The sequence below is a fragment of the Mauremys mutica genome, chromosome 19, assembly GCF_020497125.1.
Source record: "Mauremys mutica isolate MM-2020 ecotype Southern chromosome 19, ASM2049712v1, whole genome shotgun sequence".
In the NCBI taxonomy this organism is placed as follows: domain Eukaryota; kingdom Metazoa; phylum Chordata; order Testudines; family Geoemydidae; genus Mauremys; species Mauremys mutica.
This window is the reverse complement of record NC_059090.1, coordinates 596,592-623,618: the sequence shown is the minus strand read 5'-3', so window position 1 is coordinate 623,618 and position 27,027 is coordinate 596,592. Positions and strand designations below refer to the sequence as shown.

General features: G+C 52.3%; 1 pseudogene; it reads left to right on the top strand.

The window, feature by feature from the left end:
- The first annotated feature begins 5,383 nt into the window (after nucleotides 1-5,383).
- Nucleotides 5,384-25,834, top strand: LOC123353235 (annotated as a pseudogene).
- The last annotated feature ends 1,193 nt before the right edge of the window (nucleotides 25,835-27,027 follow it).

Sequence of the window (27,027 nt, the reverse complement as noted above, 5' to 3'; positions counted from 1 at the left end):
AGAACAAAGCAGATTACTAACCAAATAAAGCAAAATACGCAAGCTAAGCTTAATATACTTAAAAAACAGGTTACACAATAAAAAAAATAAATTTGTTAGTCTCTAAGGTGCCACAAGTACTCCTCATTCTTTTTCCTGATACAGACTAACACGGTACCACTCTGAAGCAGGTTAAACAATGTAATTTCTTACCCTGAATGTTATTTGAGGCAGGTTGCAAAGTATCTGTGGTTCAGAGTTCCAGTTACGTTTCTGTTCAGACTGGACCCCTGTCTCAGTCTGGACTCCCCACCTCCCTTCCCTTCAGGTGGCTTTAGCAGTCTTTCTTCTTGGGCAGACACGCCATGGAGAGGAGTCATCTCGTTTGCCTTCCTCCCCACCCTTAAATAGGATTTACATAAAGCGGGAATTTTCGGTTTCCCATACTTGACACACACCCCCTTTCCTTCCAGTGGAAAGTTACGAGAAGTCCCAGGTGTCAGGGACTCACAGATCGTGCCCGCTCTTTGCCCCTTGCGGTCCCTGGGGGAACCCCCTTCAGTGATACAGCCCTTCTCGCGGTTCCCCTCTCTCTCGGGGGTCAGGCCCCTCCACCTCCTGGAACCGCACCTCTCTGAGTCTTAGCACACCCGTCTCTCGCCATGGGCCCCCTCAGGGAGTCCACTTGCTCTGGACCCCCGGGGCCTCTAGTCCCAGAGGGAATGATGCAACCTGTTCTCTAGACCAGAGTGACTCTCAGCCAGCGTAAAACAGGAGGGTTTATTGAGCATCTGAACACAGCGTAGGAAAGTCTCAGGGCCCTCAGGCCTGGCCTCCCTCAGCACAGCACCTCCCAGTCTTCCCTGCATCCAGGTGGGCTCTGCCTGCTCCCTCTCTCTCTCCAGCCCAGAGCCCTCTTGCTTCTCAGCTGGGCATCTGATATCACCTGCCTTTCTGACGTCCGTTGTCCTTATTTTCCTGCTCTAACACCTTCCTTCACTTAGAATCACAAAATCATCATTTCGTGAACACTTTTGCCCATATTGCTTTCCACCTTCCGCTTCCTAACTCCCGCCTGTTAGTTAGAATCAACCCTATGATGTGGAAAAATGATCCATGCGTTGTGTTTGGAATCAGATTAGCCTGAGGCACCGTTATTGATTATGAGCATGCAAGGGGTGACAGCTATTTGGAGCTGTATTTGAATTCAAGGAACACACAGCTTTTTAAAGCTTAAAACCAGAGACAAATTACACATACTCCCACATCAGTTACCTTGTTTGGAATACATGGCAAAATCAATACAGGTCAAAAGCAAAAAGAACAATCATCTCCCTTATTTGGCCCTTCCTGTTGTTGTTATTCTCAGTCTGGTCCTTTTGCGGTTTGACTTTTCTAATGCTTCTATTGCGGTTATATATGTCTTAAGCTTGGCTATTGCAAATTGTTCTGTTTGGGGACTTTCCACTTTGCCTTCTCCTGTCCCCTATACACAGAAAGCCATTGTTTGGTTTTGGGGACTTTTCATTTGGCTCTTCATAAACAAAACAAGCTTGGCCAATGCTTCGGGCCTACTAGCTTGACCAACATTGAGGCCTACCAAATTTTCCTTCACACCTAAAATGCCTGGTGCCTGGTTAAAATCCCCCTGGTTACTACTTCCATCTTCTGAAGCAAACAAGTGTCCCCAATGCATTCCAAGAACTCATTGGACACTTTGTGTTTGTTTGAATTCCTTTTCTAACAGGTGTCTCAGTAGTTAAAGCCACATGTCCCCCCCACCTATTACTAATTGTGTTTTGAATATTTCTGTTATTTGCATGACAGAGTCGAGAACATCCATCTGCGGGGAAAGAGCCGGGGGGAACTGTGATGTGACGTGACTGTCCTGTTCTCACACGTCCCCTTCTTGCCCTGACAGGCTGCAGTGTCCACGTCCCACCCTTCCAGGGAGCAGGGAAGGGAAATGGCTGCCATGGAGCCAGCTCAGGTAGGGGTTACTGGGGAGTTGCTGGTGGGCTCCTGTTGGCAGGAGAAGGGCAGTAAAGACATAGGAGGTCGGTGCTTCTGGGGTGGTCAGGAGGGGGCAGGAAATACCCAGGGTGGAGAAAGGGAGGGGGACAGAGTGTGACAAACCTGGTGGGATTAGTTTACGGTGGGGCCTAGATTCTAGCAACAGACCCATGGGGTTTGTGGGTGGAAATTCCCTAATTTGTCAACCCCCCTGGACTGGGCTTGGGAAACGTAGCAGCCTCCAATACTGGGGCTAGCCAGAGGGCAGCCCCCAGTGAGGCCCGGGGAAGACACCCCATCCCTTCCCATCTAAGTGCTGGCAGTGGGGAGGGTGTTGGGATTCCTGCCAGGGGGCCTGTCCCTGGACCCTGCTGGGGGCTCCATCTCCTGTATCCGCTTCTGGCAGGTAGGTGAGTGTTGAATGTGACTGTCTGCTAGAAGGGGCGAGGGGCTCTCTCTCTCTTTCTCCCCTCCCCCTGGTGCCTCCTGGCTGCTCTGATGGGGAGGGGGTGGGATCCTGCCTGCCTCCCAGAGCTTCCATGTGATCGGCCCTCTCCCCTGTGACTGGTGGGGTTGTCACTGGGCAGCAGGTGCAGAGTGGGGGGCTTTTGCTCTTTCAGGGGCCGGTGACTTTCGAGGAGGTGGCTGTGTATTTCACCAAGGAAGAGTGGGCTCTGCTGGACCCCGCTCAGAGAGCCCTCTACAGGGATGTCATGCAGGAGAACTACGAGAACGTGGCCTCGCTGGGTAAGGAATCCTGTCCCCTCGGTTCTTAGAAGGGGAAATGAAGAGTGAAGGTTCACAAGGCACCCTCAGCGTTGCCCTGTTTCAGCGACACCCCGACAGGCCAGTGACCCATAGACCAGCGCTCGGCCCTCCCCGCTACAGAACACTTTGGGAGCAGAGCACAGGCGCAGTAGCACAAACGCTGACACCGTCTCTTTGCTAAGGCAAAACTTGGGGTTAGGTCCGATGTAGGGAACAGAAGCAGCCTCCCCCCAGCCTGCGCTCGGACCCTGAGCCTACTGCACACAATCCATCTTGGACTTCCATAATGTCACCACCCCCTTACCCTTCCAATGAGGATTCCTTCTGAGTCGTTGCCTTCACTTACCCCTCACTGAGCCCCGGAGATCCCTAGCATGTATGGCACCAGCCTGCTGACAATCCTTGTGGCACGAACACACCCTTGTGCACCTTTATTGACGCCGTCTCTGCCAGTCAGCACTGAAATGAGGAATACCTGCTCCTTCCAGTTTCACGTGCACCTCTCTCCGTGTCACAGCTCTGCCAGGCTGCTTCAGTTAGTCCCTCCACTGTTCATGTAAAGGTACAGGGCAAGATGCATGCTGCTGGAGTGCCTGTGGATAAATGCTGCTGTTCAGCTCTGAGGAACATAAAACACACAGTGGCATGTTCTTAGTCCTTCCTTCTGTCGATCAATAAATTTTAAGGCCAGGGGAGACTATTAGATCATCTAGTCTGACCTCCTGTGTAATACAGGCCATGGAGTTTCGTCCAGTTACCATTGCAGTGCACTGAATACCTTGTGTTTGATGAAAACATCTTCCAGAAAGGCATCCTGTCCTGACTTGAAGCCTTCAAGAGATGGAAAATTGGCCCCTTCCTTGGATAGTTTGTTAACCTTTGCACCATCCTCCCAGTGACATTTGCCAGCTCCAGGGCTAGGGGGTAAGAGGAGAGTTAAGCTTGCATTGCAGGGGTGGTGTGTAGTTTAATTCTTCATTCCCTGGTTTTCAGAGGTTTTATTTTTCACCACCATCCATGTGCTGGAAGGGCCCGAGGCAGCACTAGGCAACCTTAACTCTGCTTCATGTACTTTATGGGCGTTTAATTTCCTTGATTTTCTGTTTAATGGACTTTTTTGCCACTGTAACTGTGTCGACACCACAGCTTTTGCTGCAGTTTATGTCAGGTAGGGATGAGATTTTTCACATTGCTAACTGACAGAGCTATGGGCTCAGAGGTAGTTCCAGCATCTCAGGTGACAGTCCCAAGGGCGACTCTCTGACCCAACCCATCACAGGAGGATCTGGTGGGGGGGAGGAAGGGAAGGATTCAGGGAGTCAGAGATTGTAGCACTTAGGGTTAGGGCTGAGGCTGCTTTCGCTGAAGTCTCTAATGACCTGTCCCTAGGCAAAGCTCAGAACCAGCATTCCATCCTCCTCCTCGACCTGTCAGCTGTCTGACACCACTGACCATGGTCGTCTTCTTGAAATCTGGTCTTCCCTTCTCCTCGCCTGGTTAGGGTTAAGGTGGGGAGAAGTAGTAACTGGCTTGTTGTGCAGCATTGGATGTTTAGGTTGGGTCTTAGGAAAAACTTTCCAACTGTGAGTACAGGAATACGTTCCCAAGAGAGGTTGTGGGATGCTGGTCACTGGAGGTTTTTAAGAAGAGGTTAGACCAGGGGTGGGCAAACCACGGCCCACGGGCCGGATCCGGCCCCTCAGGGCTTTGGATCCGGCCTGTGGGATTGCCCCCCGTGGTGCTGCAGGCCCCACACCGGTCTCAGAAGTGGCCGGCACCACTTCTCTGTAGCCCCCCAGGGGCGGGGGGGCAGAGGGCTCCATGTGTTGCTCTTGCCACCAGGCACTGCCTCCCGCTGCTCCCATTGGTTGGGAACAGGAAACCACGGCCAATGGGAGCTTTGGAGGAGGTACCTGGAGGCGCGGCAAGGGCAGCGCATGCAGAGCCCTCCACCCCCCTTCCCCCAGGGGCCACAGCGCTTTCTGGAACGGCGCAGCGTGGGGCCAGAGCAGGCGTGCAGGGAGCCTGCCCTGGCCCCGGTGCGCACCGCTGCCACCCCAGAGCCGCTTTAGGTAAGTGGCACGGGCCAGAGCCCGAACCCCTCCTGCACCCGCCCCCCAACTCCCTGGCCTAAGCCCTCTGCCTGCACCTCCCACCCCTCCTGCACCCCAACCCCTGCCCTGAGCCCCCTCTTGCACTCAGCACCCCTCCTGCATGCCAACCCCCTTCCGAACTCCCTCATATGCCCTGCACCCCTCCTGTGCCCCAATCCCTTGCCCTGAGCCCCTTCCTGCACACCACACTCCCTCCTACATCCCATACCTCAACCCATGCCCCGGCCCTGCATACAATTTCCCCACCCAGATGTGGCCCTCGGCCCAAAAAGTTTGCCCACCCCGGGGTTAGACAGATGGTCTGTGTATACTTGGTCCTGCCTCAGGGCTGGAGGATGGACTAGCTGACATCTTGAGGTCCTTTTACCCCTGTGTTTCTGTGATTTTATGATTCATGATCCTAGCCCTTCACTTCGACCTTGTCTCCCTCTGGAGAATGGGGGCTTTATTTAGTATGCCTGGGTCAGCTTCCCTCTCAATGTGCTTTGTTAGTCACTGGGTATGAAGGAGTGAATTCCTCTCCTGGGATGGGGATGTAATTCCTGTTAAAGTAGCATAGGCCTGTCTCCAATTACATGGAAACACTATCAAGGACTGTCCACATATGTATGAAGCACACTGAACAATGGAAGTCTCAAAGACTGGAGGTTAATGTGTAATGACTGGGTTCGAGGGAAGCAGAACATGGGAACACAACTGCCCTGCCCTTTTGGACACAGGAACTAGGGTACAAACAGACTGGGCTTAAGTTCGCTGCTATCCAGGGCAAAAAGACAAGGCAACAGAGAGAGAGCGGTTGCAGATTGGTCTGGAGCTCAGTCTCTTAAGCCTGAGCTGCAGTGTTTACACCAGCGGTATGTGTACCCCTGGGGTACGCAGAGGTCTTCCAGAGTTGCTATGGAAAACTTACTAGCCAACTCAGTACAAAGTAAAATTTCATACAGTGACTTGCTTATGCTGATCTATATACTATACACTGAAATGTAAGTACAATTTTATATTCCAATTATGTATTTTACAGTTATATGGTAAAAATGAGCAAGTCAGCAATTCACAGTGTGCGGAGAACCTTTTGTATTTTTATGTCTGATTTTGTAAGCAAGTCATTTTTAAATGAGGTGTAACTCGGAGGTACGCAAAACAAATTAGACTCCTGACAGGGGCACAGTAGTGTGGAAAGCCACCAGTCTACACAGCTGTTTTTAATGTGCCATCCCCTACAGTGGAGCACCCATAGGGAGACACATCTCAAAGAACCATCATTGATGCACAAGTTGAGTAACTTCTTCTTTAGCGTGTAACCTGATCTCACTGGTCTTCTTTCCTCTGAGCAGGGTTCCCAGTTTCCAAACCTGATGTCATCTCCCAGCTGGAACGAAGGGAAGAGCTGTGGGCCCCAGATCTCCAGGGCTCAGAGGAAAGAGAGATCCTGAGAGGCAGTTGCATGGGTGAGGGATCATTAAACCTTCTCAGTGTTTGAAGGAAACAGCTGGAATTCCCAGCAAAGACCTTGTGAGGTCTCTGGGTTCAGGATGATCCCCAGCAGGTGTCATATCTTTAGGGCAGATACTGTTCATGGCTTCCTACCCATCCTAGCTCCTGGCACTAGTCCCTCTCCAGACTCCCTTTTCTCTGGGGAATGTTTGGATGTGAACTGGATGCAGAATTGATCCCCTCCTCTCGCCCCTTTGGGGAAGAATTTGGGGAAATTCAGTCCCTGGTTTTTCTCCATCTCCAGCTATTCTCTTGGTTTGTTCCCCCCTTTTGTCTTCTGGTTTCTGAGGTTTTTCTTTCTCTGTCCCATCAGGTGAAGGGATAGTGAGAGAGACATGGAGCAGACTCCTCAGCAGGAAGATGATCAAGTGGAACCGCATGGGGCGTTATTGCAAAGAAGCAAAGGGAGTGTGTCCAGGAGTTGTGAGCAGGGAAAAGGCTTTCAGTGGCAGCACAGGCCAGAGAAGCGGCAGGGAAACCAGCCAGCGCAGAAAGTTGGAATATCTGTTAATTATCAGGGAACTCACAGAGGGCTGAAGGAAACCACAGCCCAGCAGAGAATCCTGACGGAAGAGAGAGAGAACATGGGCTTTGAGTGTGGGATAAAGTTCAGGAGGCGCTCACACCGTCAGAGGATCCACACAGGAAAGAAACCCTATAAATGCTGTGAGTGCGGGAAAACCTTCGCTTGGCGCTCACACCTCATTGGCCATCAGAGGATCCACACAGGGGAGAAACCCTATGAATGCTGTGAGTGTGGGAAAACCTTCACTCGGAGCTCAGCCCTTATCTACCATCAGAGGAGTCACACAGGGGAGAAACCCCATAATTGCTGTGAGTGCGGGAAAACCTTCGCTTGGCGCTCAGTCCTTATTCGCCATCAGAGGAGTCACACAGGGGAGAAACCCCATAATTGCTGTGACTGTGGGAAAACATTCGGTCAGAGATCAGGCCTTACTGTACATCAGAGGATCCACACAGGGGAGAAACCTTATGAATGCCGTGAGTGCGGGAAAACCTTCGCTTGGCGCTCACAACTCATTGGCCATCAGAGGATCCACACAGGGGAGAAACCTTATGAATGCCGTGAGTGCGGGAAAACCTTTGCTCAGAACTCAAGCCTTGTTATACATCAGAGCGTCCACACAGGAACGAAACCCTACAAATGCTGTGAGTGCAGGAAAACCTTCGCTCGGCGCTTATACTTCATTAGCCATCAGAGGATCCACACAGGGGATAAACCCTATAAATGCTCTGAGTGCGGGAAAACTTTCACTGAGCGATCAAACCTTATTCGCCATCAGAGGAGTCACACAGGGGAGAAACCCTACAAATGCTGTGAGTGCGGGAAAACTTTCAGTGTGCGCTCACACCTTACTCGCCATCAGAGAATCCACACAGGGGAGAAACCCCATAAATGCTGTGAGTGTGGGAAAACCTTCACTTGGAGCTCAGTCCTTATTCGCCATCAGAGGAGTCACACAGGGGAGAAACCCCATAAATGCTGTGACTGTAGGAAAACATTCGGTCAGAGATCAGGCCTTACTGTACATCAGAGGATCCACATAGGAGAGAAACCCTATAAATGCTCTGAGTGCCGGAAAACCTTCACTGAGCGCTCAACCCTTATTCACCACGAGCAGATCCACACTGGAGAGAAATCCTATAAGTGCTGTGACTGTGGGAAAACCTTCACTCACAGATCAGGCCTTACTGTACATCAGAGGATCCACACAGGAGAGAAACCCTATAAATGCTGTGAGTGCGGGAAAACCTTCGCTTGGCGCTCATACCTCATTCGCCATCAGAGGATCCACACAGGAGAGAAACCTTATAAATGCTGTGAGTGCGGGAAAACTTTCAGTGTGCGCTCACACCTTACTCGCCATCAGAGAATCCACAAAGGCTAGCGCCCCTATGAATCCTGAGTGCAGGAAAACCTTCGCTGAGAGATCCCACCTTATTCGCCATCTGAGAATCCACACAGGAGAGAAACCCTATGAATGCTGTGAGGGCGGGAAAACCTTTGCTCGGAGCTCACACCTTATTCTCCATCAGAGGAGCCACACAGGAGAGAAACCTTATGAAATTCTTCCATCACAGCTCTTCTCTTATTTATCACCAGAGAAGCCCATGGTGTTTTTCATCAACTCCTGTGTCATGGAAGTTTGTGTCCCTCCAACAGGAATGTCCCTCAGTCCCAAGTGGGAGAACCAGGAGTGACCTTTACTAGGTACATGGAGGTTAAATCTACCTGGGCTTTGGCTCCACTAGGGTTTTGCATGGAGTTAGCTAGATTGAGTTAGCAATTCTGATATAAAAACACAACTATTTTTTCAAGAAAGAAAATAGCCCATATAGTGTCCAGGGTAACATAGCAAATCTCCTCACCACTGGACACAACCTCCATCGCTTTTCCTGGTCTAACCAAATTTGGGGCATCATGTTTATACTTTTCCTCCCACTGCCAAGTGATTGTTAGTCATCAGGTTCCCCTACTAGGGACAGATTGGCTTATTCCCAGTTGTTCCCACATTGCATTGGGTTCTGCTGAATAGCAGTTGGGTTTTGTACCATTTTTCTCATAAGAACATAAGAATGGCCGTACTGGGTCAGACCAAAGGTCCATCTAGCCCAGTATCTGTCTACCGACAGTGGCCAATGCCAGGTGCCCCAGAGGGAGTGAACCTAACAGGTAACGATCAAGTGATCTCTCTCCTGCCATCCATCACCTCCTTCTGGCAAACAGAGGCTAGGGACACCATTCTTTACCCATCCTGGCTAATAGCCATTAATTAACTTAACCTCCATGAATTTATCCAGTTCTCTTTTAAACCCTGTTGTAGTCCTAGCCTTCACAACCTCCTCAGGTAAGGAGTTCCACAAGTTGACTGTGCGCTGTGTGAAGAACTTCCTTTTATTTGTTTTAAACCTGCTGCCCATTCATTTCATTTGGTGGCCCCTGATTCTTATATTATGGGAACAAGAAAATAACTTTTCGTTATTCGTTTTCTCCACACCACTCATGATTTAATATACTTCTATCATATCCCCCCTTAGTCTCCTCTTTTCCAAATTGAAAAGTCCTAGTCCCTTTAATCTCTCCTCACGTGGGACCAGTTCCAAACCCCTAATCATTTTAGTTGCTCTTCTCTTAACCTTTTCTAATGCCAGTATATCTTTTTTGAGATGAGGAGACCACATCTGTATGCAGTATTCAAGATGTGGGTATACAATGGATGTATATAAGGGCAATAAGATATTCTGTCTTATTTTCTATCCTTTTTTAATGATTCCTAACATTGTCTTTGCTTTTTTGACTGCCACTGCACACTACGTGGACTCCTTCAGAGAACTATCCACGATGACTCCAAGAACTCTTTCCTGATTAGTTCTAGCTAAATTAGCCCCCATCATATTGTATTTATAGTTGGGGTTATTTTTTCCAATGTGCATTACTTTACATTTAACCACATTAAATTTCATTTGCCATTTTGTTGCCCAATCACGTAGTTTTGTGAGATCTTTTTGAAGTTCCTCACAGTCTGCTTTGGTCTTAACTCTCTTGAGCAGTTTAGTATCATCTGCAAACGTTGCCACCTCACTGTTTACCCCTTTGTCCAGATAATTTATGAATAAGTTGAATAGGATTGGTCCTAGGACTGACCCTTGGGGAACACCACTAGTTACCCCTCTCCATTCTGAGAATTTACCATTAATTCCTACCCTTTGTTCCGTCTTTTAACCAGTTCTCAATCCATGAAAGGACCTTCCCTTCCCTTCAGTCTGTGACTGAACCCAACACACGGTGCCTTTGTAACCTGCGACCCAGCAATGGGTTGCAACCAGATGACTCTTTGCCCAAATCTGATCTCACAAAACTATGTGATTGGGCAACAAAATGGCAAATGTAAAGTAATGTTGGTGTCCCTAGGCCTAAGTAAACCAAAGTTGTGACTTTGGGCCTGAGTGAACCAAAGTTCTTCCATGCTGTGACCTTTAACCAGCCTAAGATATGTTAACAGCCTAAAAGCAGAATATGTGAGAGTCAGCTTTTCTAGCAGACAGCTGCAGTCCTGCTTAAACTAGCAAAAGTAGTGACAAGGGCGGGAGGAAAGGGGGAGAAGTCTTCATGTGCCTGAGCTGACAAGGCCAACAGGTAAACATGCGAATGGGAACTTTTCTAACACGCTATAATGTAATGCTTAAAGTAACTGCTGTTGGGAAGGGAGGGGTGAGGGGGAAAACCAAACGAAAGGCTTACACAAACAGCTTAAGGTATAAATGCTGGGACCCCGCCTGCGCGCGGGTGTGCAGGATTTGAGAATGCTTTTTTTTCTCCCTGGCACCTTTTTTTGAGCTCAAGTAAACTTGGTTTGCTTCTCCACCCTGGTGTGTTAATTAGTGTGACGCACACCGGGCAACGAACCCCCACTGTTGCTGCTCCTCGGGCCCTTTGGGCCGGCAACAGGTTGCTGGAAGCTGGCAGTCTGCTTGGGGGACTGGAAGAGCGGGAGTCCAGGGCATCTGGCCCATGACTCCCCAAGATGGACTTGGCCGAAAGTCACTGATTTCTGTGCTAACAAGTTCTGTCCTGCGCTGTGTTCCTGTCAAATAATAAACCTTCTGTTTTTCCGGCTGGCTGAGAGTCACTGCTGACTGCGGAGCTGGGATGCAGGGGCCTCTGGCTTCCCCAGGAGCCCTGTCCAGGTGGACTCACTGCGGGAAGCGCACGGTGTGGAAGGGAATGCTGAATGCTTTGAGGTCAAACCCAGGAAGGTCAAAGTTGTGTAAGCTTCTTGCCCTGGTGACTGTGTGCTCAGAGAAAGGAGACAAGCTCCCCCAGAGTCCTGACTGGCTTCATATGGAGTCGTTCCAGAGCATCGCCTGGTGACTGTGTCTGACGGGGGGAAAAAGTGTTTTTTTTCAACCTCTGACACCAGAAGAAGTGGTGAGTCGGAGGATTCCCACTTTCTGAATTACCCCAGCAGTGTTTCCTCTTTTTGAGCCATGTAGAATGATTTCACTTCCTACAGTTCCACCACTGAATGTGTCCTATGATTCAGGGTTCTCAGCCCTCAATTTGAATGGGTGTCAAATACAGTGAGATCATTTGGAGTTTAAATCTTAGATTCCGGCTGTTGGCAAAGCCTGTTGTAGGACTTTTCCTACTGAGATGGGATTGTTTGCAGATGGGGAGGCTGTCTGTTTAGTTTGTTTTTTGATTTTTTTTTCCGTTATGACAATACTAGAACTTTTGTAAGTAATATGACTCCAAACTAAGGAGTGAAGGAGGTTTGAGTGGCTCAGAGGCGAATGCAATGGGAGAATCTCCTGTCCTGATTCTGAGTCATGTAGCCTATAGGACTAACCTGCTGGCTTGCTGGGTGGAGGGCAGCTGTGGGCTACAGCTGCTGGATGGTGGAGGCTCAGGACTTCTGCCCTGTGGAGTGGGGAGCATTGGGGCTTCAGGTTTCTGTCCTGTGGGAGACACGAGGGCTTTGGGCTTCAGCTGTGGGGCCCTGCAGACCACCTGAAACCAGCTCACAGACCCCCCGGGGGTCACACTGCCCTACACGGTATTGCAGTAATGTTTGTACAAGGTGTGACGCTGGCAGAGCAACTTACCTCAGAGTGTATTCAGGCCAATTGATGTGTGTATATATCAAAGCGATTGTTAAATGTAGAAGTGTATTGGGTGTTTAAGGGTCCTGAAAACGAGTGGAATGTTGTTTGCATTGTTTTCACTTATCTGTATTCTGTTACAGTGTAATAGCAAACAGTTACATTGTGTAAACCCACTAAATAACCCATCCAACGCCAATTAAGGTTTTTGGAATGCAAAGGAAGAAAAGGTTCATTTCAAAACCAGTGGTCTTAAGAAGCAGGATTCCTGGGGCATTTGTGCTGTTGTTGCACAGGGTGGGAGTGGGGAACTGTGTCAGGCTTAGAGAGGCTGGGTTCAGAGCTAGAGATTAGGGTGGGGGTGAGGATTGGGCTATGGTTTTGGTTTAGGGTTGGGGACCAGGTTATAGGGTGAGGGTTCAAGTTGGGTTCTGGGTAGGGGGTGAGGTTGGGGTTTATATTTTGGGGGGAGGGTTTGGCCAGCAGCTGCATAGAAGTGCGGGTGACAAGGGTGCCAACCAATAGTAATTTATAAGTAGGTTTTTTGAGGTTGTTTTAGTGTCAGTAGCACCCTAGGGAGGGGGTAGGGTCATGTTTGCTACAGTGTTGGGGGAGAGGATGGCAAGTTGACCCATCATTGTTAAGCTAAGGTTTTTGTCATGGTTATTTGAATAAAAGTCAGGGACAGGTCGTGGGCACTGAATCTCAGTAATAAGGTGTAAAAAGATCTGTTTCTCCAGCAGGATTTTTACATCACAAACTACTAAACATGTGGGAAGAGGAGGCAGGTTACTCCCCTTTCCCTTCACTCTGAACCACCTGTACCGTGCTGGAGGGGAGACAGCTGCAGGTCCCCTTTTGCCCCAGCTCTGTATTGAGATGTCATAGCAGGGGCCAGGCACTAAGCAGGGGGGTGGATCGCAGGGAAAAGGGTACAGGGGAGCAGTGTGAAAGAAGGGGCGGGGTTTGGGGAGAAGGGGTGGGGCCTCCACAAGCCAGGGGTTCACCCACCACCCATGCTTGAACTATCCTGCCTGTAACAAGGCAGAGGCGGGAAGGTTTGAAGGAAAAGGGTGAGACAGGGTCACATGACCAGGAGGTTATCTATCTGGCACCAGGAGATGTATACAAGGGACTTGCAGGGTATGCTGGCTGCCAAGGAAGCAGCCTGTATTTGGTCACGTAATCATCGAGAGGAAAACATCAACCGTTTACCCGTTCCATCCCACCAAGCAGTCCTGATCCCTGGTGGCGTGGTCCTCGAGCTCCTGATCCTAATTCCCTTGAACAAGAGAGAGAGGAAACATGAGCTGACTCCATGCAGTCCAGAGCCATTTACAGCAACAGAGTAACACTGAAACTTTATTCATAGTTGGGTCTAAGCTTCAGGGCTGCTTGTACTCTGTAAACCACTGAGCTGTTTTGTTCTATTTTGCATTTACCGCCCTGTCTATCCTTTATCCTGCCCAGTTACTAAATCCCTCTTAGTTCATCCCTTTCAGAGCGTTTCACTTTAATTTTCCCGCTGCGACCAATAGGTGACAGGCTTCCTCTGCAGAGTGGGACACGGGCCACTTGGTGGAGGATTTTCTGCACCTTGAGGTCTTTAAACCACGATTTGAGGACTGCAGTAGCTCAGCCATAGGTTAGGGGTTTGTTACAGGAGTGGATGGGTGAGATTCTGTGCAGGAGGTCAGACTAGACAATCATAACGGTCCTTTCTGACCTTAACGTCTATGAAACTGTCTGAGATATATGGGGTGATGTAGAGGAGTGTCGGGTTCCCAAGGTGTCCTGAGGGAATGGGGGATTCAGAAGCCCCAGGGAGTAAGGGCAAGGTGAAGGGGGCTTGGAGGACCCCAGTGGGGCTGGGAAGGGGAACCCGGCAGGCTCGAGGGGGAACAGGAATTGGAGAGGGGAACGTGGCAGGCTGTGGATGGTGTGAGGGCGTGCAGTGCTGGGAAAGTGGGGCCCAGCCATGGAGAAATAGGTTGGAGCCAACTAGGGTTGAGATGTAGGGATGGGGTGTCATGGAGGATGTTGGGGTGCCCTGAGATGGATCAGGAGGAGCAAGGGAAAATCCAGGTAAAAGGGGCAGGTCGAGGGGGGTGGGCAGATTGTTGGCAAGCCTGGGGGTGTGGGAGCAGGTTGGAGGTCCTGGTAGCGGGCGCTGAAGGAGATGCTGGGTGCACTACCTCGAGTAGCCACCTGGGGTCACTAAGCATTTCCCACATGGAGCAAGAATGAAACCTGGTGGCCAATCCAGGTAATGCACCAGCCATTTCCCTCATCAAGGGACAGTGGCACCATGTGGCCATTTGCTGTCCTGCACAAAGCGTTTCCCTCACACTGCAGGAGTGACACTGGGAGAGGCGAGTGAGGGACTTGGCCCACACACCACAGGAGAGAGAGAAAAGGAGGGAGGGAGAAAGGAAAAACAGCGGAGGAAGGTAAGTCGTCCTACTAGATTCAACCTTCCGCTGTGGAGGACACACTGCTCCTGGCCAGAGAAATGAGCAGCCCCTGAAACCGGGAACGTTGTCTCCCTCGTAACCACAGCTGGTCAGGAACCTTTTCTTACACACCCAGCCAATGGGGCGTCCCTACCTGGAGCCAGGTGAGTCGTGAGCAGAGTCCTCACCAAAGCAGACACTTATCTCACTGACAATAGCGGCTGCTCTGCTCCCAGATGGACGGCTTTTGCCTGGCATCAACAATTCTCGCGGTCTCGTCGCTCCGGCTCCCTTCCCATCGCAGGAGGGCAGCAGACTGACGTGTGACCTTTCTTCCCTAAACCCAGCACAAGGGGGAAAACAACTAAGTTACCACCTTGGCAATTGGGGTTGGGGTGTAGGGATGGAGTGGAACCCCCAGCGGCCTCAGCTGGGCGCATGGCAATGGGAGGGGGCTGCGGCTGGGCACCGAGGGTCGCAGGTTTGGGCGGGGAGGGGGGCCGGGGGGACTGAGGCTGCGGGGCAATGTAGGGATGGGTTTATGGGGGGGTGAGCAGAGGGATTGGGGCTCCTGGTGGTGCTGGGAGGGGGGATTGGGGCGAGGCCCAGCTGGGGTGAGGTGGTGGCAGGTTTGTTTAGGGCCCACGTGGGGGCAGGAGGGATGCAGGTGGGGAGAAGGGAGATGAGATAATTTTGGATGAGCAGGGTGGGGGGGTGAAGATGTCCCAAGGGGAAGGAATGAGAGGGGCCGGGGGTCTTTATCTAGGTGAGTGGGGGAGGGTGTGAGTGCCTGGGGGGGTAGGAGCAGGAGGTGAAGTGGTTTCAGAGGAGGAAACTGAGACCCATAAGCCAAGGGGGGGGAATGGCTAAGGCTGCCCCCCTGTAACCTCCTGTCCCCAGTCCTGGTGGGGGGGGAGGGGTGACCCATCCCCCTCACTGTGAGGTTGGCTGCTCCCCTGGGTAAATTTGAGGTAAAAACTCCACTGCGCTTTTACCATTTACACTGGATAAACTCCCACCCCACCGTGTGGGGTCCCCGAGCCCAGCATCTGAGACGCCGACACTGCAACTGTGTTGCCCCACGGCCCAAGCCTAGGGCAGCAGACACGGGCCAGGCGCGGGTGTTTCATCGCCGAGTGAACACACCCTCACATGGCGTCTACACTGCGATTAACCCCCAGGGCCCCTGTCTCCAAGCCCGGGGCAGCAGACACAGGCCAGCCACGGGTGTTTCATCGCAGTGTGAACACACCCCTCACATCGCGTCTACACTGCGATTAACCCCCCCAAGCCCCTGTCCCCAAGCCCGGGGCAGCAGACACGGGCCAGGCGTGGGTGTTTCACAGCAGTGTGAACACACCCTCACATCACGTCTACACTGCCATTAACCCCCCCCCCCAGGGTCCCTGTCCCCAAGCCCGGGGCAGCAGACACGGGCCAGGCGTGGGTGTTTCACAGCAGTGTGAACACACCCTCACATCACGTCTACACTGCCATTAACCCCCACCCCCCAAACCCCTGTCTCCAGGCCCAGGACAGCTTTGTCCTGCCCGCCACGCGCTGCCCCGCGGACCCTCCGCCAATCAGGGAGCGGGGAGGCGCGCACGCGTCCCCTCCTCCGCCCATAGACGGCCGAGCGCCAAGAAGTAGTTAGAACTACACTACCCAGCGTGCACCGGGAGATGCCACTTCCGCTTCCGGCGGCCTGAGTGGCCGTTGAGGGCGGGGGCGTGGCCACCAAACGTGATTTCCGCTCTGAGGAGAAGCGGGAGGTGCGGCGCCTTCCGCCCTCTCGAGCCCAGGTAAGGGAGGAGCCCGGGGTCAGCCTGAGCCTCGGCCCCTCCCCCCCGAGACTCCCCCGGGGCGCGCGCCCCTCAGAGCCGCCCCCCCCCTCCCGGCGCCTTCCCGCGCGAGCTCTCGGGTCCCGGGGGCGGGGCCGCTGCGCTGCGGGGGGGTCTCAGCCCCCCCCCGGGTCCGGGCCCCGCCCCGCGAGGACCCTGCTGGGGGCGGTGCGGGGTCTCCTGCCCCGGGGGGGCAGCGGGTCGCTCCCGGTGACCGGCCCCGCCCGGGCTGGCAGGACAGGACCGAGCGTCCCCCCCTCCCCGGCTCACTATAACCCCCGTGCGCGGGGCGGTGTCACTAGTGTGTGCTCACATGCCCGTGCGCGGGGGGGGTCACTAGTGCGCTCACATGCCCGTGCGCGGGGGTGTCACTAGTGCGCTCACATGCCCGTGCGCGGGGGTGTCACTAGTGCGCTCACATGCCCGTGCGCGGGGGTGTCACTAGTGCGCTCACGTGCCCGTGCGCAGGGGTGTCACTAGTGCGCTCACGTGCCCCTGCGTGGCGGTGTCACTAGTGCGCTCACGCGCCCCTGCGCGGGGGGTGTCACTAGTGCGCTCACGCGCCCCTGCGCGGGGGGTGTCACTAGTGCGCTCACGCGCCTCTGCGCGGGGGGTGTCACTAGTGCGCTCACGCGCCCCTGCGCGGGGGGTGTCACTAGTGCGCTCACGCGCCCCTGCGCGGGGGGGTCACTAGTGCGCTCACGCGCCCCTGCGCGGGGGGGGTCACTAGTGCGCTCACGCGCCCGTGCGCGGGGGGGTCACTAGTGCGCTCACGCGCCCGTGCGCGGGGGGTGTCACTAGTGCGCTCACGTGCCCGTGCGCGGGGGGTGTCACTAGTGCGCTCACGTGCCCGTGCGCGGGGGGTGTCACTAGTGCGCTCACGTGCCCGTGCGCGGGGGGTGTCACTAGTGCGCTCACGTGCCCCTGCGCGGGGGGTGTCACTAGTGCGCTCACGTGCCCCTGCGCGGGGGGTGTCACTAGTGCGCTCACGTGCCCCTGCGCGGGGGGTGTCACTAGTGCGCTCACGTGCCCCTGCGCGGGGGGTGTCACTAGTGCGCTCACGTGCCCCTGCGCGGGGGGTGTCACTAGTGCGCTCACGTGCCCCTGCGCGGGGGGTGTCACTAGTGCGCTCACGTGCCCCTGCGCGGGGGTGTCTCTAGTGCGCTCACGTGCCCCTGCGCGGGGGGTGTCACTAGTGCGCTCACGTGCCCGTGCACGGTCCATAGCACGGCGCGCACAAGTCGTGTCGGGTCACTTTGGGGTGTGACTGGCTTCGCTAGGGCTTTCTGCGTAGCCGGGTGTAAAACTTGGGCAATCCCCTGAAAGACCCCCGGGGGGGCCTGTGCCCCCCCTGGTTGAGAACCACGGATGTGGGGGAGCCCAGACCCACCTGCCGTACCCACTCTTTGCATCGGCCTCAAGTCATTTGCTCTGCATCCCCACTTCCTACCCTGCGCCCCAGGGGCCGGAGTCAAAGAAAGGACGTCTCCGTTTAGGTGACAGTGAAGGGTCGGTGCTGATAGAGCCATTACCAACCCTTTCCCTAGTCTCCTTCTCAGACTTTGCCCCATTTTTTCTGTAATTTTCTAATGTTAATTTAACAATCTCAGATTTGGGATGTTTTCCTACCCGTTGGTCCTGTAGTAAATTTTCTTTCTTTCATTGGGAAATTGTTGTCCTGAATCGTTCCCCAAATGAAAAGGTGCTTAATGGGCTCAGCTTGCAGCGCCGTGAGACACAGCCGCATCTGGGGTGGCATAGGGTGGCCATTCTCTGCCGGCAACACGGCATGGACGGGCACAGGAGGAAAAAGGTCCCAGTAGAGACCGTCCAGCCCAAGGTTACAAAGTCCCGGCTACTGCCACCCCCAACTGCCCATTGCAGCTCCCCTCCAGCTGCAAGTCACCTGCCCACCCCTGGTGCTGTCCCCTCCTCACCGGCCAATGGGAGCTGCGGGGGTGGCACTTGGGGTGGTGGCAGCACATGGAGCCCCCTGGCTACCCATATGCGTAGGAGCTGGAGGGGAGACATGCCGCGTTGCCTCTGCTTCCCAGAGCTGCGGCACGCACAGAGTGGGGCCAGCTCCGACCCCACTCCTTGGCTGAAGCACTGGAGCAGAGCAAGCCCCAGACTCTGCTCGAAGTCCGGATTACCAGATTAACATGTGGGTAAATGAGATCAAGATTCCTCCCTGTGGGGAGGGGATTTCAGTTATCGATAAAGCCGGGAGAAACCGTTCAGTCTGTCCCTCTCTGTCTGTCTCTCTGCTCAGGATACTGGAGTTGAGCTTCCTCGGTCAGACACTGCTGCTTCCATTGCGATCTGGGACTCGAGACAGCTGCTGTTGCTCCATTGGTGGAGTCAAGGCTAGGGAGTGACTTTAAGTAAAGTCTCCTCTGTGCCCAGACAAGGTGAGGACTTTCTCCAGCTGTAATTATCCCATAGCGCAGCCCTAGGCTTTGCCAACACCAGCATCTGAGCCAGAAACTCCAAGTGATTAATAGAGACTTCAGGGAAAATGCCTAGGACAGGCATGAAAATGCCTGTGCACAAACAGCCGCTCCCTTACCCCACATATCTCCTCCCCTTAGCAATTGCAGGAGCTGATCCAGCCCTAGGAGAGTGAATGGCTTCCCCTCAGCCAGAGGGGGAGAGACTGGGGAAGGAAGATGTAAGGAGAAAAGAGGGAGAGACTGAAAGGGGCAGTGGGAGAAATAACTGGGGAGAGAGATTCCCAGTTCCCTGACCTGCCCCCGCACACTTATTGCAGCATCCCTGGGCAGATTCACTTTCCTGTGACAAGGTGAGGTGCAGGGAGAGGAAAAAACAATTCCCTGTCCCGCTAGCTGTGGGAGTGTGCTGCCCTGGGGAGAACATCGGGGTGGGGTGGGGGGAATCCCCCAGAGTCACCCCTTTTGTTCTGCTCTTGTCTCACAATTGGTTCTCAGGCTTTGTTACTGGGAGAGTTTTAAAATGTCCCGGTGGTTTAGTGCTGGTGGAAGGGGCCGGTCAGTGCTGTAATAAAGTGACCAAACATTTCCTCGGAATAGAACTATAAAAATGTAGGGCTGGAATGAACTTTGAGAGGCCATCTAGTCCAGCCCCCTACACTGAGGTCAAGTATCAGAGGGGTAGCCGTGTTACTCTGGTTCTGTAAAAGCAGCAAAGAATCCTGTGGCACCTTATGGACTAACAGACGTTTTGCAGCATGAGCTTTCGTGGGTGAATACCCACTTCATCGGATGCAAGAAGACTTGCATCCGATGAAGTGGGTATTCACCCACGAAAGCTCATGCTGCAAAACGTCTGTTAGTCTATAAGGTGCCACAGGATTCTTTGCTGCTCTTACACTGAGGTGTTTGTCCAACCTGTCCTTATAAACCTCCAATGACGGTGATTCCACAACCTTTCTTGGTAACTATTCCAGTACTTAACTAGCCTTTTCCACAGCTTTATCACATGGCTGACTCAGATTCAGTTTGTGGTCCGCTATAACCTCCAGATCCTTTTCAGTAGTATTGCTCCCTACCCAGTTAGTTCCCATTTTGTTGTTGTGCATTGGATTTTCCTTGCTTAAAATGTACTTTGCAGTTTTCTTTATTGAATTTCATCTTGTTCTTTCAGATCAATTCTCTAATTTATAAAGGTCATTTTGAATTCTAATTCTATTGTACGTGCTTTCAACGCCTCCCAGCTTGGTGTCATCTACAAATTTTATAAGCATACTCTCCACTCCGTTATCCATGTCATTAATGGTTTTTTTAATTCCTTTTCTAACAGGGGTCTGGGTAGGTAAAGTCCCCCCATTACTAATTGTATTTTGAATTTTTCTGTTAATTGCGCAACAGTCTAGAACACTAGTGTGCAGGGAAGGAGCCTGGGGGAGGAGGGGGGAATTTTGATGTGAAATTATTTCCTGTTCTGACATGTCCGCAATTGCCCTTTTGGCCCTCACAGGCTGCAGCGCAACATCCGTGTTTTGCTCCAGATCATTCCATCCTTCCAGGGAAGGGAAATGGCTGCAATGGAGCCAGTTGAGGTAGGGATTATCGGGGAGTTGCTGGTGGGTTCCTGTTGGGGAGAGAGAAGGGCAGTAAATACACAGGAGGTGGGCACTTGGGGCGGGGGGGGAGGGAGTAGGGGTTAGTCTGAAGGTGGGAGGGGTTAGGAATTACACAGGGTGGAGAAAGCGAGGGGGGCAAGGTGTGAAAAATGTGCTGGGATTTGGTTACAGTGAGGCCTAGATGGCAGGAACAGACTCCTGGGGGTTTGTGGGGGGGGGGAGGGATTCCCTAATTTGTGGAACAGGAAACAACCCCCCTGGAGTGAGCTGGGAAAATTTACCAGAGTCCAATACTAGAGCCTAGATCTACTAGCCAGAGGCTGCTGTGAGATACAAAGGGGCACCCACCTGCAGTGTTCCTCTAATTTTTTCCGTCCATGTGTGGAATTAATTTTGTATGTGTCACACATCACCTCCGTATTGATGCACATGACAAAATTCATGTGGTGGGGCCGAGGGGTTCAGGGCTGGGTCAGGGGGTTGGAGTGCAGGACGTGTGGGAGGGCTCTGGCTGGGAATGCAGGCTCTAGGGCTGGGGATGAGGGGCTCGGGGTATGGGAGGGGGCTTGGGGCTGGGGGGCCTGAAGATGAGGGGTTTGGGGCTGGGGGAGAGGGTTGGGTGCGGGCTCTGGCTAGGGGTGGGGCCAGGGACAACAGGTTCGAGGTGCAGGATGGGGCTCAGAGCTGGGGCAGAGGATTGGGTGGGGACAAGGGCCCTGGCTGGGGTTGTGGGCTCTGGGGTGAGGCTAGGGATGAGGGGTTTGGGGGTACAGGCTGCCCTGGGGCTGCGGTGGGGAGAGAGGATGCCCCCCCCCCAGCCCTCTCTCACCACAGCAGCTTGGGGCAGAGGGAGAGGTGCCGCGGGAGGGGCTTCTCTCCCACCGCAGCACGTCCGGGGCAGGTCTGTGTTTGGGGACGGGGGAGAGGCACCTTTCCCCCAGCTGCAGCAAGTCCAGGGCAGGTCCACACTGGGGCCGGCGGGGAGGGGTGCCTCTCCCTGCTGCAGTTCTGAGACCCTGCGCGGGGCTTAATAGGCAGATGAGCAACTGCGCTGCTTAGAGGTAACTTAGCCCTCCAGTGAGGCCCAGCGAAGGCACCCCATCCCGTCCCATCTAGTTATCATCAATGGGGAGGGTGTTGCCATTCCCATCATGGTGTTGTTCCTGGACTCTGCTGGGAGCTTCATCTCATGTAAGAGCCTCTGGCTCGTACGTGAGTGATGGATGTGAAGACCCCTGTCCCCTCTCTCCGCTCGGAGGGGTGAAGGGCTCTCTTTTTCTCTCCTCACCCTAATACTTCCTGCCTGTTCTGATGGGATAGGTGTGGGATTGTGCTGTCCGCCTGCCTCCCAGAGCTTCCATGTGATTGGCCTGTGAATTGTGGGGTTGTCAGTAGCAGCGGGACCTGAGTGGGGGCTCTTGCTCTTTCAGGGGCCGGTGACCTTCGAGGAGGTGGCTGTGCATTTCACCAGGGAAGAGTGGGCTCTGCTGGACCCCTCTCAGAGAGCCCTCTACAGGGATGTCATGCAGGAGAACTATGAGAATGTGACCTCGCTGGGTAAGGATTCCTGTCCCCTTGGTTATTAGAAGGGGAAGTGAAGCATTAAGTTTCACAACACCCCACAGTGCAACCTCAACTCTGCCCTGTTTCAGCAACACCACGGAGCAGCTTGGGACCAGAGCACAGGAGCAGTATAGCACAAAGTCTAACACCTTCTCTTTGCTAAGGCAAAACGTGGGATTAGGTCCCATGTAGGGAACAGAAGGTACCTACACCTGGCCTGCAGCATCACACTGTTGACTCATACTTAGCCTGTGGTCCACTATAACCCCTAGATCCCTTTCTGCCGTACTCCTTCCTAGACAGTCTCTTCCCATTCTGCATGTGTGAAACTGATTGTTCCTTCCTAAGTGGAGCACTTTGCATTTGTCTGTATTAAACTTCATGCTGTTTACCTCAGACCATTTCTCCAATTTGTCCAGATCATTTTGAATTATGACCGTATCCTCCAAAGCAGTTGCAATCCCTCCCAGTTTGGTGTCATCTGCTGACTTAATAAGCGTCCTTTCTATGCCAATATCGAAATGGTTGATGAAGATATTGAACAGAGTTGGTCCCAAAACACACCCCTGCGGAACCCCACTTGTTCTACCTTTCCAGCAGGATTGGGAACCATAAATAACGACTCTCTGAGTACGGTTATCCAGCCAGTTATGCACCCACCTTATAGTAGCCCCACCTAAGTTGTATTTGCCTAGTTTATTGATAAGAATATCATGTGAGACCATATCAAAGGTCTTACTGAAGTCTAGGAATACCACATCCACCACTTCTCCCTTATCCGCAAGACTCTTTAGTGCAGAAACAGTTTTTTGTTTGCAGAATGTCCAGCTGAATGGGATCCAAGTCCACGAATAGTGTTACTAGGTGCTACGGTGACAGGAATAGTAAATGATACTAATGGGGAGGTTCTGGGCAGTGGGAGGGAGGGTGTTAGGGAGCGGGGAGAGAAAGCTTTGGGGCAAAGACCTCCTATGTGCTGGGAGGACTGGGGGCAGTGGTAAGGGGCGGGGATGCCATGAAATAGCTGCTGTAGAGAGTTAGGATGCTGTGGAAGGCTGGAAGCAATGGAAACCAAGGACCTGGAAAGCTTGGTGCTGGTTAGAGTAAAGGTATCATGGGTGCTGGGTAGAGAGTGCTCCAGGAAATAAGGGTGCTAGCAATGGGAAGGACCAAAGGGACACATTTCTGGCAGGAGCTCTTGGGAATCAAGACTAAGAAACAACTGAGATAATGGGATGAGGGTTGGGGAGCAGAGAATTTAGGGGAACTGGTAGGAAGGAGGGGTGTGGGCCATGGGAGGAGAGGAGAGAACCCAAGGAGAGATTTTTCCTTGGGTCCCTGGAGGTGTGGAAGAGTGAGAGCAGTTAGAGGAAGGAGCGTGGGGGGTCACAGTGATTGGCAGGGCTAGCTGCCTCTCTGTGCGCTTCCTCACCTCTCTGAGTGTCCCCCCTCAGCTGTCAGGTCTCAGGCCTTTCTCTCTCCTGCAGTGACTGTGGCCCTCTCTCTGTCAGTATGAAACAGTTCTAGGGGGACTTCCCCTCTGGCTGGAGTCTTCCCTTTCTGCGACATGGAGTTACCTGCTCTGGGTTTTGAGAGCCCTTTTGATCATGAGTGTCTGGTGTGTATGTTCTTAGTAGACATGGGCACAGCTAAATACCTCATAAGAAAAGAGCCCTGAACCTTGGGGCACCTAGGGAGCTGACCCCAGGATTTTACTGCTTTAAAATGGGCTGTGGTTAAAATAACAGAATTTTTTTGTGTGTGACAAAAGTCCCACAAATTCACCTGATCTCACTTGTTTTCCACAGATCTCCAGGACTCAGAGGAAAGAAAGCTCTTGATAGGCAGCTATATAGGTGAGTGATCATTAAACCAACTCAATGCCTGAAGAAAATAGCTGGAATTCCCAGCAAAGACCTTGTGAGCTCTCCGTGTTCAGGATTGTTCCCAGCAGGGGTCATATCCTCAGGGCAGCTATTGCTCACAGCTTCCTACCCATCCTTACTAACTCCTGGCAGTATCTCCTTCCCCAAACTTCCTTCTCCTAAAGTGTTTGGATAGGAACTGGATGTAGAATTGCTCCCTTCCTCTCTCCCCTTTAAGAAAGAGTTTGGTGAAATTCAGTCCCTGATTTTTTTTTTTTTTTTTTCATTTTCAGCTGTTCTTTTGGTCTTTTCCATTCCTGTTTCTGAGATTTTTCTTTCTCTGTCCTAGCAGGTGATGGGATGGTGAGAGAGATCATGGATCAGAATCCTCAGCAGGAAGATGATGAAGTGGAACCACAAGGGTCTTTATTGCAAAGATGCAAAGGGAGTGTGTCCAGGACTTGTGAGCAGGGAAAAGCCTGTGAGAGTCAGCACAGGCCAGAGAAACAACAGGAAAATCAGCCAATGCAAAAAGTTGGTAAATCTGTTAATGATCAGGGAACTCACAAAGGCCACAAGGAAACCACGGCGCAGCAGAGAATCCCCATGGGAGAGAGAAATAACGCACGTGTTGAGTGTGGGAAAAAGTTCAGTAGGCGCTCGCGTCTTGTTACACATGAGAGAATCCATAAAGGGGAGAAACCCTATGAATGCAGTGAGTGTGGGAAAACCTTCCCTCAGAGCTCAGCCCTGATTAGCCATCAGAGGATCCACACTGGGGACAAACCCTATGAATGCTGTGAGTGCAGGAAAACCTTCACTCGGAGCTCAGCCTTAATTAACCATCAGAGGATCCATACAGGGGAGAAACCCTATAAATGCTGTGAGTGTGGGAAAACCTTCGCTTGGAGCTCAGCCTTAATTAACCATCAGAGGATCCATACAGGGGAGAAACCCTATAAATGCCGTGAGTGTGGGAAAACCTTCGCTTGGAGCTCAGTCCTCATTAACCATCAGAGGATCCACACAGGGGAAAGGCCCTATGCATGCTGTGAGTGCGGGAAAACCTTCCCTCAGAGCTCAGCCCTTACTAGCCATCAGATGATCCACACTGGAGACAAACCATATGAATGTTGTGAGTGCAGGAAAACCTTCCTTCAGCACTCACACCTTATTAGACATCAGAAGATCCACACAGGTGAGAAATCCTATGAATGCACCTAAGTGTGGGAAATTCTTCCATCAAAGCTTAGCCTTTATTTATCATCAGAGAAGCTGCAAGAGAGAGAGAAACGCCATAAAAACCTTGTCTAGAGCTGAGGAAAGATTTTGTTTTCCTTTTGCTAATTCCCACACCGTGAGCTTAAAGGAAGCATTGTGTCCCCATGGTCTTTCAATTCCCCCAGCTGAGTCATCTGCTTTTCCCTTTTGTAGCTCACCCTCCCCTGGGATGAATCCCACCATCTTTTTCAGCAACTCCTTTGTCCTATGCCATGGAAGTGTGTGTCCCTCCAACTGGAATGTCCCTCAGTCCCAGGTGGGGGAACCAGGAGTGACCTCAACTAGGTACATGGAGGCCTATGTGGGCCTTGACTCCACTAGGATTTTCCATGGAGTTAGCTAGCTTCAATTAGCTATCCTAATGTAAAAACACAAGTATTTTTTCAATTAAAAAATACCCCATATATGGTGGCCAAGATAATTTATCTTCTCCACTTTCTACACCTCTACCTGTCATGTCTTATGATTCAGTGTTCTCAGCCCTCTGTTTGGGAATCACATTTTATTTTCTTGGATCATAAAACAGTATTTTTGAAACTGAGATGACTGTCACAGACTTGCAAGGGGAATTTGAATGGATGTCAAACACAGCATGATTACTGGGAGTTGAAATCCCAGTTTCCAACTGTTGGGAAAGCCTCTTCTAGGATTTTTCCTACTGAGATGAGATTGTTTGGAGATGGAGAGTTTGTTTTGTTTAGTTTTCCATTATGATGATGCTAGAACTTTTGAAAATAAAGCTAGGGCTGTCAAGCAAATAAAAAATATTAATCATGATTAATTCTGCAATTAGTTGCACTGTAAATAAATGGTATTATAATAATAGGTGATATATCCATCTCCTAGAACTGGAAGGGACCTTGAAATGTCATAGGTGATATATCCATCTCCTAGAACTGGAAGGGACCTTGAAATGTCATCAACATTTTGGACTATATTGATTTCCGTTACCACCCAGAATATGAAGTGTACATTGCTCACTTTATATTATTTTTATTACAAATAAATAATTTGTAATATTTACAAATAGCTCAGGGATAGCTATGTGGTACCCCCTACCCCAACCCCTCGACCCAACCCCTACAGTCTGGATGTAGGTATCTGTGCCCCCCACGACACCCTAAGCCCCCCCCCCGGAACCCCTACAGCCTGGATGTAGGTATCTGTGCCCTCCATGACCCCCTGGGACCTCTACAGCGTGGGGGTTTCTGGGGGTCACAGATACCTACGTGCAGACTGGAGGGGTCCCAGGGGCTTAGGGAGTTTATGGGGGGCACAGATACCTACGTCCAGGCTGGAGGGGTCCCGGGGCAGCTTAGGGGGTTTCTGGCGGTCACAGATACCTACGTGCAGACTGGAGGGGTCCGGGGGGCTTAGGGGGTTTATTTGGGGCACAGATACCAACGTCCAGGCTGTAGAGGTCCCTGTAGGGTTTATGGGCTTCGGGGGATGCACAGATACCTTTCTCCAGGCTGTAGGGGTCCCTGGGGGGCTTAGGGGTTTTTTGTGGGTCCAGATACTTACGTCCAGGCTGGAGGGGTCCCTGGAGGGATTCGGGAGCTTCTGGGGGGCAGAGATACCTACATCCAGGCTTTAGGGTTCCCTGGGGGGCTTAGGGGGTTTGTGGGGGGCACAGATACCTACATGCAGACTTGAGGGGTCCCGGGGGGCTTAGGGTGGTTGTGGAGGCACAGATATCTATGTCCCGGCTATAGGGGTCCCGAGAGGAGTGGGGGTGATGGGGGGCAGAGATACCTATGTCCTGGCTGGAGGACTTCCAGGGGGGCTTAGGGGGAATCTGGGGGTCACAGATACTTACATCCAGGCTGGAGGGGTTGCGGGGGCATTAGAGGGTCATGAGGGGCACAGATACCTACATCCAGGCTGGAGGGGTCCCTGGGGGGCTTTGGGTGTTCATGGGGGGCACAGCTACCTACGTCCAAGCTGTAGGTGTCCTGGGGGGCTTAG